Genomic DNA, 19,142 nt, shown 5'->3' with positions numbered 1-19,142 from the left:
ACATTCAAAATATGAGGAATTTTAGTGGCATTTATTCGGATATTCTTCTCTTTTGAAATGAAGAAAAGAATAAAAGCAATACGCAAAGACAAAAAGTATTATCAGTACTGAATATTACCAATAATAATTGCTACGAAAAACTAAATACGACCTCTTTTACCATCTCTCATGAGCTGTATGTATTATTAAGAAAATTTTTTTTATAAAAGTCCTTGCCGGGGATTCGAACTGACGTCTTTCGTATTTGTAAGCCAGCACTTTAACCACTACACCAAGATCATGGCATGGTGAATGTTTAGTTGTCGACGTATTTGCTGTATTTGTGTATTATGTTCCCACTTCGACAATTTTTACTCTTTTTTTCTAAGTTTAACACTGTTTCTGGCTTTCTCTTTCGGTGTCTTCTTTTTTTTACATTATGCACTATTCGTATTCACAGCTTGTGTCCCTCTGCAATGTCTTATTCAGATTAATCTTTTTTCTTTGCCCCTCAGTAAACATTTGATTGATTTAATTCTCATACTCTCCACGGATGGAGAGTAGGAATGCCAGACTCGAAAAATAGGTGTACATTTACTTTCCTGACAAATAATACTTTTGAATATGTTTGCGGAAGATAGAAACAGTCTAAATGTCTATGTCTACCTCTTGTAAAGTAATTTCTAACAGTATCTTGATTCTCCAAAATGTAATCGTCAAACACAACTAAAGAGTATTTTTCACATTCGTCAATAGGTACAATAGAATCATTACCGCTTAAGAACGTTGCTATTTGCTTCTTAAACTTTAGTTCTGCCTTTGCGAATCGATCTTTTAACTGCTCATACTTTGGCTGATTCATGCTCTTAGAATATATATAGAAGTAATTATTGTTTAACCAACCTGGCTGTAATAAAAAATTAAATAACAAAAAAGTCCTACCACACCCAGATGGACCCACTATAAGGCATCGAATATCATCAGGTATAAGTTCTTCATTTCTTTTCTTAACTGTTGTTTCTTTTATAATCTCTTTTACATCCCAATTAATAGTTTTCTTACTCATTTATTATAGAGAAAATCTCTCTCTTTTATGATCTTATATCTTTAAGTTGTTCTCTGATCTTAAGCAACGTATCTTTTATATATTCGTTATCCATTTCGCCATTTAATGTTATTATCATCTCTGACTGTTCTTTAAATGAGTTAATACAAGTGACAATGGTTTTATATTCACCTTTTCTTTTGCTTATGTTTAACTTAGAAGACAAACTTGTTATTATAGCACTTCCAGTTGCAAGAGACGTTGTTATTATCGAGTAAACTATTACAGGTATAAACATATTAATAAACCCAGTTGTTGCAGAAAGTATAACCGACAACGTGATCAAAGTGTAGTATGCATATTTAACAATTCGTAGTTTTCTCTTTTTCTTCTTTAAACTGTATTCTAACTTTTGAATGACATCTTCTATTAACTTGATTACTTTCTCTCTTGGAATATCTCTAGGTTAATCAAACTCATTCACTTATTATATAATAAATGGCTAAGGTATTTAAGTTAACGAGTGATACTTCTGTTTTAAAGAAGAAACTCCTTTACGAATTAGGCAACAGTAGCAACTATTTAAGTATAGGACTAGTTGGGTTTTACAGTACATATCTAACTCCAAACATAACAACAGAAAAAAACAGTTTCTCATATGGTGATAGACAAGTTTTTATACCAGAAGGGCAATATAATTTAAAATCACTTAATGAGTATTTAAAATCTCAACCATCAACATAACATTATCAGAAGATCATTTAAGAAATAGAGTTAAAATAGAAACTGATAGTAATGATGTTACAATTGGAGGTATAGGTACTGTCCTCGGGTTTAATGCTCTTGAAGTTTTAGAAAAAAACAAAACACATATTGGAAGTAAGTTGCCAAAGTTTCATCCGTTTGATACTATAAATGTTCACTGTAATATAGCAGATGGCATGTTTGTTAAAGATACAGAATACACACATAGAGAAACAGGAATTATAGCATCATTTAAAACAGATGCCGAGCTTAAACATAGTATTATTTATGAGCCTACTTATCCATTATTTTTCCCTATATCCAAAGACAAGGTTGACAATTTTGAGATAAGGATAACAGATGAGAATGATTCTTTTATTGAATTTGGTTGAGCAACAACAACTGTACTTTTACAAACTAAGATTTTCTCTTAAAATATAGGAAGATGTGTTCTATTAAAGGTTGTATGTTTAGTGTTCCTTGTAACGAACTAAAGGATTTAAATATCGATCATGTATTAACAAAGAAACAACTTAGTGATAAATCTAAGAAAATTAAAGAAGGTAAAGGAATGGATTTAACTCTAACTACTGCACAAATGAAAAAGATTAAGAAAGAGCATATGGCTGGTTTTATCTTTACAATTCCAGCCATTTTAGCAGCTTTAGGAGCAGTTGGCTCATTAGCAGGTGGTGCAGCAGCGATTACTAAAACTGTATTGGACGCTAAGAAGAATAAACAAGAACTTGAAGAACAAAAAAGACACAATATGGCTATGGAAGAAAAGCAGGGAGCAGGTAAACCAAAGAAATCAAAAAAAATAAAACCATTGACCAACTTCGATATAGAGAGGTTGGTTAAAGAATTAAAGATAAAACGATTTAGAGGTGTATTTATGAGTGATGAACTTCCACAAAAACACTATGTACATGAGTGTGGTATAGTTAACCTTGATAAATCAGAAAACATTGGTACTCATTGGATATGCTATTGGAAAGATAACAACATAAAGTACGTGTTCGATTCTTAGGGTGGTGTTCCTCCTAACTAGTTGGGTTTTACAATATCTCTCCAACTAGTACAATATCTTGGTACCGAAAACTTATTTTACAATGACGAACGAATACAAGACTTTAATTCAGTTATACGTGGTCATCTTTGTGTTAAGGTTTTAAATCTTCTAAATCAAGGGTATTCTTTTAGTGATGTTATGTATATGATTAAAAATGATTAAATATTATTAAGTTTAAGTACTTTTATGGTTTATATTCATAAAAGTTTTGTTTTAAGATAAATATGGAAGCTATACACAATAGATTTTTAGATTATTTTGAGAAGCATGAGGATGAACTAGATGCACTAGTTAGATTTAATTTTAATTGGTATTTTCGGGATGTTAGTAAGATAGACTTAAAAGATAAAAACAACGCATATACAGTTGTTTAGTTATGGAAAATGTTAATACCTAAATTTTTGTATACGGAAAAAGAGTTGGTAAAGTTATATCCAATAATTACCTTAAAGGATATGTTATCAAATTATAGCACCGCACCATTAAAATGCAGTAATTGTGGTAGTAAGTCATTAACAAAAGGTAGGAGTACATATATTTGTGATAATTGTTCTGTAGCGAATGGTTGGGTTTACAGTACTTGCGAAGGAATGAGAGCTGCTTGCGTAGGAAAACCATGCTATGATACTATAAAAAGATTTAAGTTACAGTTATCTCGTTTACAAGCTTTACAGGATAGAATTATTCCTGAAGAGGTGTTCAAGGTGTTAAATGATGAATTTAGAGACATATCAAAAGATTTAATATCAATAAAAGATGTTCTAGAAGTACTAAAGAAAAACAAATACACAAAATATTATGATGATGTTTATTTAATACACTATCACCTTACCGATCAAAAACCATTAAACTTACAACATATGGAAGAAACACTTATAACGGACTTCGAAAACTTATACAAAACATTTAAAGAACTGTATCCGAAAAGAGTATTGTTTATTAACTTAGAATGTGTATTGTACCATCTGTTGAAAAAGCACGATGTTCATGTTGATATTGATTTTAAACATTCATCTAAATAAATAGGGATGTTAAAGAAATGTTTTGAAAAATTAGGATGGACATTTTCTGTATAATAAATGAGTATGGATATATTTGGTAATGTTAAAGATAGAAAAGATAATGTTGATATTAGTGAAGAAAAATTTTAATTTTTTGGAGAATTTAAATGATGTTGTTAGCGTAAGTCAACTTAGATCAATAGAAGCTCAATTAGAGAACGATAGAAAACGATTTGAAGATGCATTAGAAACGTTACAAGACACATACGTCAAGAAAGAAGATTTTCAAAAGGTTAGGATGGATACTACTAAACTGATTGTGCAGAAAGAAACTATACCTGTATTATATCAATTGAGAATTAAGAATGTTAAGGAGCCAATCTTTAGAGTATTCAATTTCACTAATGGTTACACATTTCTCTACAATGGAAAAATAATGCACATGGAATTAAGTTTGGATAAATACTTTTTTGACATATATTTAGGTGGTACTTTGATTGAAAATATACCTTTTAACTTTAACAAGAATGATATAATTACAATTAAACCAAATAAAAATTCAGCTATGGAAGAAGGTCAATTTTTGTTTGTTATAATGTACATAGAAAGAGAGCTTTCCTAAGGACGTTTGCTATATATTAAATATGGATATTTTTAGTAATGTTAAAAGTATAATGGACAAATCTAGAAACGTTTTTACATCCTAGGTTGATTTTAAGAATAAAAGATTGGCTAATGTATCTAATGCTATTGGTAAACAAGATGTTGTAACATTAAAACAGCTTGAATCAGTGAAAGAAGAGTTTAATTTACTTACAAGAAAAGAAATTGTTGAAGTTCCATGTCGATTGGCAGAAGATGATCTTGGGAAACCAGCCTTTTTTGTATATAATTTAGCTGCTGCCTACAATTTTCTTTATAGAGGTAGGTTAATGGATATAGAACCAAGTCTTAATAAACATCTTATAGACTTATTTTTAAATGACGTTTTAATTGAAAGTTTTCCATTATACTTTAATATAAATGATCAGTTAACAATTAGACCATCCAAAGATTCTGAATTGAAAGAAGGTATATTATTATTGCTTAATATGTATATAGAAATAGAAGATGAAGGTGAAAACGAATCAAGTGATGATGATGATAATGTTAAAAGTACAGTATTAGGTAGTGATAAATTTTAATTTTTTTGTTGATTTTCTATATAATAAATAATGATGATGTATTGTGTTAAGTGTAAGAAATTGACAGATACGGAGAAAGATACATTAGTACATTAAGATAAATAAAGAATTGAACAAACAAAGAATGGAAGATATCTAAAGAAAGGTATTTGTTCTGTATGTGGTGTTACTAAAACTCAATTCGTTAAAAAGCCTAATTGACTAGAAGGTAAAGGTGTTAGAGAAGACATTATAGAAGAAATTCACAAACCATCTAGAAAAAACTTTGACAGATTAAGTGTAGTTATAAAAGGTATCGATGATCTTTGGCAAGCTGATCTTGTTGAAATGGATAGTGGAGTATTAAAAGGTGTTTCCAAATTAAATAAAGGTTATAAGTATCTGCTAACAATTATAGATGTGTTCTCGAAATATGCGTTTGCTGTTCCCGTTAAAGATAAGAGTGATAAAAATGTTACAGAAGCATTCGAATCCATATTAAGAACGAGAAAACATAGTAACTTACAAACTGATCAAGGTAAAGAGTTTTACAATAAAGAGTTTAAGAAGTTAATGGAGGAAAATAAGATTAATCATTACTCAACCTATAGTGGTAAGAAAGCTTCTGTTGTTGAGAGATTTAATAGAACACTTAAGCAGAACACGTGGAAAAGGTTCACAACACAAGGAAATTATAAATGGATAGAGATATTACCAACATTGGTTAGTGAGTATAATAATAGAGTACATAGAACAATTGGTTTAAAACCTATAGAAGTTAAAAAGAAGAATGAGCGAACAATATTGGAGAAAGTGTATAAGAAAGAATATAAGCGTGTTAAACACAAATACAAATTAGGTGATCATGTTCGTATAAGTAAATCGAAAGGGTTATTTGGGAAAGGATATACACCTAATTGGTCAACAGAAGTATTTGTTATTAGTGAAGTTATTCCATCTAATCCGCCTACATATAGAATTAAAGATTTAGAAGAAGAGGATGTACAAGGTACATTTTACGAACCAGAACTATTAAAGACGAAACATAAAGATGAATACTTGGTGGAAAAGGTTTTAAGAAAGAAAGGTGATAAAGTATATGTTAAATGGCTAGGTTTTGATGATTCACATAATAGTTGGATAGATAAAAGTAATGTTGTAATGTAAATATAAATGTTGTCTTTTATGGTTATTATTCCATAAAAGGCGAATAAAGGTTAATTCAATGCTACTAAGCTATGTCAAGATCGTGATGCTCTGGCAAAAAAAATAAAAAATAAAGATTTTCTATATAATAAATATGAGTACTATGGATAGTTCTTTTAGTTTAAACGATATTTGCTATGAACAGATTAAAGATAACTATTGGTATGGTATTTTTGGTGATTTCAAATTGATTATAGATAAGAGTACAGGATATTTTAATGCTACTAAGTTGTGTCATTGTGGTGGTGAGAGGTTTGATAACTGGTTAGAAAATAAACAATCAAACGAGTTATTAGATTACTACAACAAACTTCGAAGTTCCCGGGATTCTAGGAACTTCAGAAACTCATCTTACACAGTAAAACTAGCTGGTAACGAAATAAACAATCTAATCTCAGGAACATATATGTATAAAAAGATATTTCTCGCTATTGCTTTATGGGTATCACAAGACTTCTATGACAAATGCTATGATATTATCGAAGACTATTTCGTTTCTAATTTTAAACAAATTCAAGAAGACCAAGAAGAGTTGCAAAGAAAAGTAGAAGAAATAGAACAAACAATGGAGAGATTAGAGATTCAAAACGAGGGCTTAAAAGAAATCGCAGCATCATATACAAGCAATAATTTAAAAGATAATTGTCTAATCATATATAAGAAGAACAAACATAATGATCCTTTCCCTTATTATGCTATCAGATCTCAAAAGAAAAGTCTATATAAACCTCTTAATGAAGCAGAAGAAAAATATCTGAATCATGTAATAATATATGAAAAGTTTCGAGATCCTAACAGTATTAAGCCATTCAATCCAATGCAGCAAGAACTAGATATTCGTAAAGGTAAGGGTAATGAGTTTTGGACACCCCTATCAGAAGAAGAATTGGTTAAAGAAATTGATTGTTTATATGATCGGATATTATCTGATAATTAAGGTTAATATTAGATAATTAAAGTTACAACTTTTATGATATAACAATCATAAAAGATAATTAAGGTTAATATTAGATAATTAAGGTTACGACCTTTATGATATAATAGTCATAAAAGGTAATTAGTTAAACATCAAACCAACCATCTGTTGTAACATTGAATGCTAAATTCAATATACTACCTAAATCGGGATTATTATGATATTTTCTTATTATAACTCTCCAATCTACATAATGTCTAAATAAATATATAAACTCTACAGAGAGGTTTTGATAAATTGAAATGTTATGCCAATGAACTCTGTCTTTGAACTCTGCAATAAATTATTCTGTTAAATTTTGAAACAATGAAATTATTTCCCAATCTACTTTGTCAGCGTAATCTCTTATAAGGTTTTCTGATAATTGATGAGTTCCAGATAAGCGCCCCCAAGAAACTTTATCTGCATGTTCTCGTATAAAGGCTTCAGAAAGTTTGTTTCCATAAGATGTAGCATCAAAATCAACTTTATCTATAAACTCATTAATAAATTCTTCAGATAGGTTTTGATTATACGATACTTCTTTCCAATCAACTCTATCTGCAAATTCTTTTATAAACGCTTCTGATAAGTCTTGGCTTCCTGAAATAATCTCCCAATCAACTTTATCAGCTAATTCTCTTATAAACTCTTCCGATAACTTTTTCCATGAACATATTTCACTCAAATTAACTTTCTGCAGATATTTACGTATGAAGTCTTCTGTAATGTGATCATAGTTATATTCCTCCTCATAATCATCATAACCTATAGATAACCATTGTTCATCAGTCAGTGAATCTAATATTTCATTAGACAAATTCATAATATTTGCATAGAGAATGTTTTGTTTAAGAAATGAGTTGTTTTCTTTAGTGGCTTTCTTGAACAAATGATCTAACATACCTATGGACACGCTAAAATTTATTTTGTCTTCATCATTATAACCACCAATATCTAAATGTTTACATACACAATCAAATATAGGTTTGTAAGATAATATTTCCTTAGCACTAGTCATGTTCGTTTTTATTCTTAGATTTTTAAATTTATCTCATTTTTGTTGGTTTTCTATATAATAAATATGGAGAAAGAATTTGATTTATTACATGATAGACTTAAACTAATTCATCATGATCTTAAACTCTTAGCAGCACTACTAGAGAAGCAAATACTCTTAAAGGAAAAAGAATTATTAATAATGCAACAAAAAACATCTGATTTGAGTAGTGATGATTAATAAAAATATGGTAGTGATGATTATGACGAAGGTGATGAGTAAGTTTACAAAAATGATTTAATTTTAATATGTGTATATGTGACTTTGATGGGTTATTCTCATCAAAGTCGTGTTCTAATACAACGCGTAATATGTAGGCAATGGCAGGAGTGTACAATGTTAAGCGTTGTATTAGGATATATGGAACTAAAAATAGTACAAAAATGAACAGAAATAATCCGGCGAAGATAAAAATTGAGTAGTAAGATTTTCTACATAGTAAATAAGATGAGTAATTTAAATAGATTTACTGTAGTAGAGTTAAGGCAGCAATGTAAAGAAAAGGGAATCAAAAGATATTCCCGATTAAGAAAAGCATGATGATGAACAAAACAGAAGACAGATTAGAGATATATTCCCATTTAAACAAGAAGTAATTGAAGAAGCGAAACCAACACGTATACCAATTAAGATAGAATTAGAAGAAACAGCACTCAAGAAGCGTTTACAAACCATTAAAGTTGAAAACATAGGTGGATATAAAGACCCAATAAAATTTTTGATACAAGTGGAAGAGTTGCTATTAACAAAATCAAAGAAGAATTAAATTTCAACCCTGCTAAAGTTAACCTTGTTTTCATTTGTGACAATATTAAAGATAAAGAAATACAAGAGCGCAATTTTAAAACATCAAACGAGAGAATATTAGAATCAACTGACTTAAATGAATATATATCTTATGCAAAACAAAAACTTCGTAGAGAAATGGAAGAGTTTGAAGGTAGAGGATCAGGATGGACATTACACCAAATTAAATACTTACAAATCAGGTTAAACAAGTATGTACCATTAAGAGCTTCTTCCCATATTGAACTTCCTAAACCAATTAAAGATAAGAAAGCAGTGATTAATGTTAAAAATAAAGACAATAAATGTTTCTCGTATTCTATTGGAAGTTACTTAAAACCTGTTGAAATACACACTGAAAGACCTTCACACTATAAACAGCTTGTTAATGAGTTGCAAAAGAAGTATTGTGACAACATTGAATTCCCAGTACAATTAAAAGATAATCCAAAATTTGAAAGAAGAAGTAATATTTCCATCAATGTTTACAGCTATGACAAGAACTATAATGTATATCCACTTCAAATCACATAAAATAAGCAGGAAACTCATATCAATTTATTATATGTAAAAGAGGAAAAAAACAGTTTTCTTTGTTGGATAAAAGACGTATCACGATTAATAAGAAGTCAAGTGACAAAACATACTGAGAAGTTATACTTTTGTGATAGATGTTTAACAAGACATTGTAGAAATGAGAAGCAATTACAGAACCATGAGCTATATTGTAAAGAACACGAGGCTGTTAGAATAGAACTTCCGAAACCATACGACAATCAAATAGAGTTTCAAAATTATAATCGCTCATTAAGAGTTCCATTTTTCATATTTGCCGACTTTGAATGTATCTTATGTAAGCTAAAAATAGAGCATAATTGTAGTAAAACAGTAAAATATCAAAAGCATGAACCAATGAGTTTTTGTTACTATGTCAAATATTCAAATGGGAACTATAAAGCCCCTGTTAGTTATATAGGTCCAGATGCTGCGAAAGTATTTGTTGAAATGCTACAAAAAGAAGCAATAGAAATTATGGAAATATATAACAGGGTAGTTGATATGACCCCGCTTAGTGAAGAGGAAATAGAATCTTATAACAGTTTGGATACTTGTGATATATGTGAGAAAAACTTGAATGACTTACCACCAGCTGTTGAGAAAAAAATAAATATATTAAAGAAAAAAATACAGTTCTACAAGGATGAAGATAATATGAGTGAAAAAATAAAAGAATGGAAGCATGACTTAAAAAAGTGTTTGCATAAAATAAATAAAAATAAAGCAAAAGTAAGAGATCATGATCATTTAACTGGAAAGTTTAGAGGTGCAGCTCACAGTTATTGCAATTTAAACTATAAACATCTCAACTTTGTTCCTGTATTTCTACACAATTTAACTGGTTATGACACGCATTTGTTTATCAAGGAGTTAGCTTATGATTCACAAAAAATTAAACAGATCGCAAATAATGAAGAAAGGTACATAACATATGAAAAATATATAAAAGCAAGACCAGAAAAAGATGGAATAAATTTAAGATTTGTTGATTCATTTAGATTTATGCCTAAGAGTTTAGCAGAGTTAACTAGTAATTTAAAACCAGAACAATTTCGAGAAACATTAAAGTTTTTCCCAATTGATAAACTTGATCTAGTTAATACTAAAGGTGATTATCCATTTGAGTTCGTTGATTCATTTGAAAAATTAGAAGAACCCGTTCCACTATCTCCAGACAAATTTACAAACAGATTAACAGGAGAAAAAATGAGTCCTGAACGTCATAAACTTCATGTACGAGTTTGTAAAGAATTCGATCTGAAGTTAGTGAGGGACTTAACTGAACATTATAACAAAACAGATGTCCAGATATATTTGAAAACTTTAGAGATGTGTGTTTAAAGGCATATGGATTAGATCCTCCTTGGTATTATACAGCACCAGGCCTATCGTGGGATGCAATGATAAAGATGACTAAAATTAACTTAGAAATGTTGACTGATTATGATAAAATACTAATGTTAGAAAAGGGTATACGAGGAGGAATCTCACAATGTAGTAAAAGATATGTGAAAGCTAACAACAAATATATGCAAGATTATAATAAAGATGAGTGTTCAACATACCTAGCATATCTAGACGCAAATAACTTATATGGATGGGCAATGAGTCAATACATGCCCTATAAAGACTTTAAGTGGGTTAAACCTTGCATAGATATAATGAACATTCCAGATGATTCAGAAACTGGCTACATATTAGAAGTAGATTTAAAGTATCCGAAGTATTTACACAACAAACATTCTGATTTACCATTAGCTCCAGAAAACATGTGTCCACGAGAATCTAAACAATCAAAACTACTAACGACACTTTATAATAAGGAAAGATATGTAATTCACTATAGGAACTTAAAACTATATATGTCACTTGGAATGAGATTAAAGAACGTGCACAGAATATTAAAATTTAAACAATCAGACTGATTAAAGAAATACATTGATTTAAATACAAATATGGGAACGCAAGCTAAAAACAAGTTTGAAGATTTTTATAAGCTCATGAATAACTCGGTATTTGGAAAAACAATGGAAAATATTAGAAAGAGGCAGCCCATACAATTAGAATGTGATCCTGAAAGAGTAGAAAAATTTATTGCAAAACCTAATTTTGATTACAGAACAATATTTACAGAGTATTTATGTGCTATACATATGATAAAAGTGCGATTGACATTTAATAAACCAATATATGTTGTTATGAGTGTGTTAGAACTATCGAAGCTATTAATGTATGATTTTCACTATAACACGATGAAGCCGAAATATGGAAACAATATAGATTTATGTTATATGGATACTGATAGCTTTATATATGAGATTGAAACTGATGACTTTTATAAAGATATAGCAGATACAATTGATCAATTTGACACGAGTGAATACAAGGAAAATAATATATATGGACTACCACTAATAAACAAAAAAGTAATAGGTAACATGAAAGATGAGAATAAAGGTAAGATAATGACAGAGTTTATTGGATTGAGATCAAAGATGTATGCTTATAGAGTAGAAAACAAAGAAGAGATTAAAGCTAAAGGAGTAACTAAAGCTGTAATATCAAAGGAGTTGCAGTTTAATGATTATAAAGAAAGCTTATTTAAAAATGTTAAAACGTATAAAAACATAAACCTCATTAGAAGTTATAAGCACGATATATATAGTATAACCGTTCATAAGTTAGCATTAGGTTCTTCAGATGATAAAAGATATATATTACGAGATGGGGTAAATACATTAGCTTGGGGTCATTATGGGATAGAGTAAAAGTGTAATTATAAGTAGTGCAGTGTAGTGTAGTGTAGTGTAGTATAGTTTTAGATGTAAGTTTTTATGATTTTATATGTCATAAAAGCCTATGCAATCTCACTTTGGGTTATCCTTCTGTGTTAAAGTACAATAGTCATTGGTGGTTTCATAATTTTTTTGACAGTTAGGGGGTGGAAGAGGAAAAGTGTTCTATAACATACATGTATCCCCTACTAATGGGGTTCTACTGACACGTTCACTCGTCCAATACTAGTTAACATCAGTAGCTTTGCTGTTTGCTTCTCATCGATCTTTTCCACAAAAAGTGTGCCATTCCTCAATTTCTTAATGGCTTTAGCCTGTTCGGCGTGGTAAGTAATAATTTTATAAATAACAAAAGGGGATAAGCCCTTAAAAGCACTCGGACGGTTTTCATCAGAAGCGGCACTATCATCTTTATCTTTAATTACAAGATATCGTATGACTGGAACGGCTACACTTGTCTTTTCCACAATTTCACTCTCACTTGGTTTGGGTTTCTTCCGTGTGGGAGAGCCCGGATCAGATTTTAAATTTTTGGTACCCATAGAAGTGACATTTTAAATAAACATTGAGAAAGGAAAAAAAGGGTGTGAAGTCACACCGGGACGTTAACGGGAGAACTAACGCTACACCCTGGCAATCCCTTCAGTACGCCCACAACCTTTGGATCAGGGTGGGGCCGACGCGGTCAAGGGGAATGGGAGCGCAAGAAACCACTCCCGTCAACAGAAACGCGTGGCCCCGGAAAAGGAATAAATCAAAACAAAAGGAACGAAACCTGTCCAAGAAAAAAAGATAGACCCCACCAGCCTAGAAAGAACAAAACAAAACAAAAAGGTGCGGGTTTTTTTATCTTTTTTTCAATTTCTAGTTTTGCAATTTTTTTGTATCTTTTTTAAAATTTCAAAGACAACACTTCGGACAGAACAAACACTGAACAAACACAACAGCAGCCCGGATGGGTGCACATTCTTCCCATGGAGGAAGACGTCCACTAGACCTTCCTCTTCCCGACTCGCACCAACCACCCGCGAGTCCGGTAGGGGTATTCGCGGCTGATAGGGCATGCAAGCGATGCAGATGAGGGGTGATATATGAATAAAGGATGAAGCCGCCCACTCAGCTTCACCCCCTCCCCGCCAATGACGGTCCGCTACATTGAGGGGTACCAGACAACAGAGTATTCTAAATTGTCAGCCTATAATGTGTCAGTATTTCGAACTCACTATCATAGTAATACCCTAGAACTGTGCGAATAAATAGAGAGAAAAACATGCGGCTTGATTCTAGCAACTCTTGATGATTCCCCACAACTTACGTCTCTTCGGGTCTCTCTGGTTTCCTATCTTGGAGTGTATATATGTATAAAATGTAGGTTTACGGAATAAATTTGTGATTGACTTAACAATAATATGGTATAAGTAATCAATAAATATCGGAATTTACCTTCCGATAATAAAGTATGAAATGCATAGTATGATATGAATAATAAAGTAGAAAATTGAAATGCAAAGTATGCTTCTTACACGTAGTACCGGCACTCCATAATGATAACATAATGAAATAAAGTGCTATGTGAATTGAGTTCAAAGTGGTAACTGAAGTGTTTAAACACATCTAAGGAATATATTTTTTATGCCACATAAAGTGCTTTTTTTACTATCCTTGTTTCTTTAGAGCCACCGTCGCTTAGATCCTACTCGCTACGGACATGATACCACCCGAACCCTCCTGCTGCGCTCCTGCCACGACTCGATTAGATGTGTTCGTTTTTTTAATACCCATCCAGTACAAACTAGTTTGCATTTTTCAGTTTGTTTGTTTTATGCATCGTTTTCTTGAAAGTTATATCCTCTTTTACAATAACAAAGTAACGAAAAAGTAGTATTGGAACAATACTTTACTTATATGATAGAGTTTGCAATACTGAACACAGAAATGCACTACTTTTGCGCAGTAATACAATATGGCAGGTATGCCACTTTTAGTAATTTAGTACTAGATTTAATGATTTTTCTATTAAACTAGTGATCTAGTACGTACTTAGGTACTCTAGAGATAGTACTTCGGTAACGTAAATCTGCACATTCTAGTGATTTTTGGCGTTTCCTTTCTGATGCATCGAAAAGAAAGGAAATGGTTCTTAAAATAATAGGAAGAGGTACATTGCAGTTCGAAGGAATATAGAAACTTCCAACCTCCAACCTTTGGTAAACAGCGGCTATCTTTGATCCGCTATCTCATTAGGTAGGCCGATTTGAAATAGGGTAAAATTATATATATATATATATATTAAGGAACTGAAGAAGTAATTATACGGTACATTTACGTTTTATCACGCTCACAGGTACAGTTTTTACTTGCTTCCAAATGAATTTGAGGAACATAAAATAAATTAAACGTAAGTACCAGAAAATAGAGACAACACAAATATTTTTATCTGTGACACATTTGTTGAAAACTTTCCAATAGCACAGAAGTTTTCCGTAAACTTGCCTATTGTTCGTCATAGCAAATAATGTGAAAGTTTTCGATTTTGTATTTGCGGAAAATTCAATACAAACTTGGAATGTTTGTAGCAAATTAAATATCATTTGCAATTTTTATGAAATAGTAAATTTAATGCAACAAATCTCATACAAATGTAGTTTCAAAAATTTGCAACAGCAAACACTTGGCAAATTTCAGACAATTTGCTTCCACCTATCTAGTGCGCTTGACAGTTTCGATTCAAACTTGGAATGTCTTAGCAAATTAAATATTATTTTCAAGTTTTATGAAATAGCAAATTTCATTCACCAAATTATATAGGCCTACAGATGTAGTTTAAAAAATTTGCTACTGCAAACTTTTGGCAAATTTTCTTCAAGCTACCTACCCACAATTCACCGCGCTTGGCAGTTTCACGAAAGAGACGCCATATTTTTGTTTTCTTTGTGTGCACGCCTAGTTATTGTATTGTTGTATATTGTATATACCTTGGGCGTGTGAGTGCTGTACAAATTGGTAAGTGCTCAGTACTAGTTGAATATTCTTTTATTTTGTATAAAATGAAAAATGTTACACGAGTAGATGTGAATTATACGATGTTCGTGTAGCGCTTGCTAGCGAATCGAGTCGGACCTTTCAATCTGAAAGCGGATGCAAATATTTTACTCTGAACGTCGTGCATTATACAGCTTCTCTTTGCGGGGTAAAAGTGAGGAAAAAAGTAGTGCAGCGGCGCAGTTATGCGTGTTATGCGCAATGCAATCTGATCCACAGGATTGATGCTAGCTTTTACTATACTGGGTTAAGTGTAGTTACGCCAAATCATCTTAAGAAAATTTACAAGTAGAATTGATTAATTTCTGTGTGAAGAACCTAACATGAGGTGAAAACAATGATTTAATGCACAAAGTGACGTGCAGGTTTACTTTTGGCGCACCACAGGAAATAGTTGTTGAAAAATTGATTTCCTTCTTATTGTCTCCTAAAAGATTTGCGCTGGGTTATATTTGAAAATCTCTCACTTGGAATAGGTAAAATTCAAATTCCTTATAAATACGCATTCGTGGTGTATGGCATAAGAACTAGTCCAAAAACACAACCAGCCTGTGCTAGATGGCCGCAGGAAGCACAAACGCTATCTAGCCAAGCCAGGGCGGTGCAAATAGTGATGGGTAAATTCCCGGGAAGATATTTTTCGGGAATATTCACTGGGAAGATTCCCAAAATGGGAATTTATGTTCAATCAGAAAGGAAACTGGATTATATTACTATATTATGATTTCAAAGTTGAATTAATTTTTGTATCACAGCATATTATTACTGTTGTCCACAGAGGATTCTTTAAAATGTATATTCTGAACGGTACCATGTTACTTTGTTAAAACTTTATTATATTTAGAAAGGACGCATAAATGTATATTTGTTTACAATATGTTCTACTAATTAAATATGTGTGAAAAAGTAAATTAAATTAAATAGTAAATTATATAGTAACAGTTTAAATTTATATCTAAGTGGATTTTCTCAACTTGACTCTATTGCTGATATTATAAGCACATTAAACTTATAAATGTTATAAACTAATTAGATTGGGTATATAAGTGTATGTGGTTCATGTCCTACGGTCCCAAGGTGGGCTTACGCATTTACTATGGTCTGGGATTCGATTCTCCACCGTTCGTATGTCTTCTTTAGCTTTTAATAACAGGATGGATCGACCACTAAAGCTGTCCATATAGCCGCTGGACAACACGGTTCGGAGTTCGATCAGAACGTTCTGGGGAACCGACACAAAGCTAACTCTAATTATATTCTCAGCGCTGATACAATTTAGAAATGTAGAAATTATTACGTTGCATAGGCGCAGTGAATTTGAGCCGAAAAGAAAATTATATTAGATTATTTCTAAAATTAACAAATATAAATTTTAACCATAATTGTTATTTCGAAAGTATACTCAAGATTTCACTTTTGATTTTAATTAACACTTAAACTTCACGAACAAATATTAGATTACTTTCAGGCACTTCAATTGGATAACTGATTATGATGATTATATTTTAATTTTCGGCCCATTTATTATTAAAAACGCGGATGACGCGGTTGCCACGAATTATTCATTATATTTCGTTACATTGTTGATTTCCACAATTCACTGTCGCTGTTCACTCACTTTGGCACTTGAAGGGAAACTATTTTGGTGATTCCAGGGGGGGATGTCCTAAAGGTTGCGGGTTGCTTTCCTTTCATCTTCTTTGCAATGGACAGGTTCGTTTTGCTGTTTATCTACTCCATGTCGCTGAGACAACATTTAGATTTACGTTTCTAGACGAACATTTTAAAGTTATTGATAATCTTCGTTATAATAGCGTTAGTTCAATGTTACAGCATTTTGATTTACTACGTTTTGCACTTAATTAAAATAAAACATTATTTTAGTTTTGAGTTGCTCGTTCATTCCAGTCGTTCGCACCAGTTTATCGTGGTCACTTCACCGAGTGTATATATCAGACTAAAACACGTTTTCTCTCCGTCTCCTCGCGTTGCTAGGCAACAGCTCAGTTTGCTACCAGTTTGGTGATGTCAAAAGTTAAAAATAGCTATGACAACCCAGAGATAGGAATTTTTAGAGACGACGTTTGTCCATTGTGCTGAATTTTAGCTCCTTATTTGGGAAGGCGAGAGGAACTCTACGATCTCCGTCGCAGACGAGACGCACATACATATATGCATATTGGTTTGTTGGCAGAGAGAAAAATTCTTGAGAGCACTTTCATGCGAGGTTCATTTAAAATTTAAAAATTTTCTTCATTGATAATCGATCAACTAAACTGTATAGTTACAGGTAAATGCTAGAAGATACATGTCTCACCAATTTATCAACATTTGCACATACAAACAAGGCACGGCGAACAGAGTTGCCACACATTCCGAAATAAGATAAAGCTTTGGGAATTGTGGCGTGCCATTTCGAAATGAACACATATTCTTAAAAGAATTTCTGATATAAGAAAAAAGCTATTGAGATGCAGCGAATACCTAAATTATATATTTTTTTAAAAAAAATCAGACACCAGCATCAACAACACCAAACGATTTTGGTCTTAGGTCTAAAACTTCTAGCATACATCTAGTAAGGTACAATGATGTATCAGGTGCAGAAGTTGAGGGAAAAACAGAAAATTTTAATGAGTTATTTTGTAATAAATTATAAACTGCATAATCAACGTACTTCACTGTTCAATCCGTTTGCTCGTCCATTTTATCTCATTTGTCTATCACTTCTGCACTTTTATTTTCTCTCCGGCCTGAGAGCCTCTGGGCAGGACAACATAAGCAAAACCTTTCTGCGTTCGACGTCATCTATTATTTCTTTTCCGCTTTCGCTCATTTTTCATAGATCCGTCAGGGAAACCAGTTTTCCCTGTTCTTGGAAAACAGCCCGTCTCTCTCCCATTCATAAATCTGGATTAGAAAGTTATGTCTCATCCTGAAGCAATATCTCGCTACCCTGAAACATATGAATCCTCTACGAGAAAAATATCGAAGACATTACTTCCGGTTCAGTATAATGTCAAAGTTGGTATTGGAGGTTGGATGGCCTATCTGCCATCAGAGGTAGCCAAAACGTGATTTTTTTAGTTCACATTTACATACAATGTAAGTAAATCTTTCATTACGTTTCTGTCGCTGTTTCATTTTTAACATCGCTAACATCAAAAATAATACAAGAAGACCACATCTGTATCAGTTAGCATTAGAACTAATAAATGAAAACCTGAAAGCTCGTTCTGAAATCTCAACTTTGAAAAAAAAATTTGCTGCTGTTCTTGGCACAATATAGAAAGCAAAATACCGATGATGAACCAGTCTAACATATCCGAAGAGATACCTGCTACACCTCCTGGTCAAGACAAAACACAACTCGCCTTGAATGTAATGATTGTGGAGAAAACGTGTTCAGAAGTCAGTCAACAATTACTACTACTTGCAATACATGCCAGCAATCTCAGAAAGAGGGCAGTGACATGGAGGTTGATTTATTTTGAACTCGCCTGGCATCTACATATTGTGGAAAAAGCACTCAATGATTACTGCTCCCTGCAATAAATATCAACATTATCACAGCTAGCTCAGTGACATGGATGTTGATTAGGTTAGATTCTGTTCTTTTGTGTTTTGTTCAGTGTGTTCACTCATACAGTGTTGTAATTTAATTTAAAGCAAAAGTAAACTTTTGGTCAACAATGATTTGTTTTAATTTACTAAACCTAAATGCTCCAAAACATAC

The sequence above is a fragment of the Thermobia domestica genome, chromosome 7, assembly GCF_964235325.1.
Source record: "Thermobia domestica chromosome 7, izTheDome1.hap1.1, whole genome shotgun sequence".
NCBI classification, from domain to species: domain Eukaryota; kingdom Metazoa; phylum Arthropoda; class Insecta; order Zygentoma; family Lepismatidae; genus Thermobia; species Thermobia domestica.
Note: the sequence above shows the minus strand (reverse complement) of the source record.